This window comes from Rhincodon typus, chromosome 30, assembly GCF_021869965.1.
Source record: "Rhincodon typus isolate 14 chromosome 30, sRhiTyp1.1, whole genome shotgun sequence".
Taxonomy (NCBI): Eukaryota; Metazoa; Chordata; class Chondrichthyes; order Orectolobiformes; family Rhincodontidae; genus Rhincodon; species Rhincodon typus.
The window spans coordinates 8,589,096-8,590,515 of record NC_063361.1 but is presented as its reverse complement, the minus strand read 5'-3'; positions in this window follow the sequence as shown (position 1 = coordinate 8,590,515).

Sequence of the window (1,420 nt, the reverse complement as noted above, 5' to 3'; positions counted from 1 at the left end):
ATTTCTGAAGAAGGGTCTAGGCCCGAAACATCAGCCTTCCTGCTCCTCTGATGCTGCTTGGCCTGCTGTGTTCATCCAGCTCTACACCTTGTTTTCTTAGATAGGTTGAGTGACTGGATAAACATCTGACAGATGGAGTATAGTTTAGGAAAGTGTGAAGTTGTTCACTTTGACAGGAAGAGTAAAAAGCAGCATATTGCTTAAATGGAGAGTGAATGCAGATTCTTAGGTGCAGAGAGGTCTAGATGTTCTGACTCAGAGTCATTGAAAGTTAGTATGCAAGTTCAGCAAGTAATTTTAAAAGGCTAACAGGATGCTATCCTTTACTATGAGGAGAATTGAACATAAAAGTAAAGGTGTTATACTTCAATTGGACAAAGTATTCGTGAGACCACATCTAGTGTACTGTGTACAGCCTTGGACTCCTTACTGAAAGAAGGATGTAAATTCCAGGTTGGACAGACTGGGCTTGTTTTTACTGGAATTTAGAAGAGTGAGGGGTGGTTTGATTAAAGTGTGTAGCTTCCTGAGTGGTCTTAACGGTGTGGAATGTCTCCTCTTGTAGATGACACCAGAAGTAGGGGACATGGTTTAAAAGCTCCGAAAGCTTGTGTTTTCAAATAAACCTGTTGGACTACAACCTGATGTTGTGTGATTTTTGACCTTGTCCTCCCCAGTCCAACACCAGAACCTCCACATCAAGTTCTCCCTTTTAGGGCAGAGATGAGGAGAATTTTCTTCTGTCAGAGGGTTGTGAAACTTTGCAGCATCGCTTCCGAAGTAGTTGGAGGTGGGATATTTGAATATATTTAAGGTAGATATTGATAGATTTTTATAGGCAAAAGAATCAAAGGTTGTCAGGAGAAGGTGGGAATGTGGAATTCAAAATACAAACAGAGCGTTCCATAATCTTATTGAATAGTGAAGCAGGTTTGAGGACCAAATGGACTACTCCTGCTTCTAGTTCATATGGCTGTATGTTTAATCTGCTCTGTTTAGGCCAGTTTATGTGGAATTATGTTCACAATTAGTATAATTAGTATAAAGTTTCCCTAATCTCGTCTGTTTTTATCACACATCCAGGTAACCTGCACTGCACCGCCGTTCCGCCCCCCCCAACCCCATGCCCTGAACACTACTGTTGGAGGTCCATAGACCAGTCCCACCAGCATCTTGTACTTTTGCTGTTTTATTAGTTCTGTCACATTATTTCTGCTGTATTTTTTCACTGCTTTCATTGTCTTCCGTCAATATGATTTCTCTTCCTCCTTTTCTAAGTCTAATTCTAATTTGAATTGAATTCTCTGCAATGACTACGAAGGCACACCTTATAAGCTAAATGTTTTCCTCTGTGTTATCTGTTTCATTTATTGTGTTATATGTACTCATGCACTTAAATTGCTATTTGTAACTAAAAGCT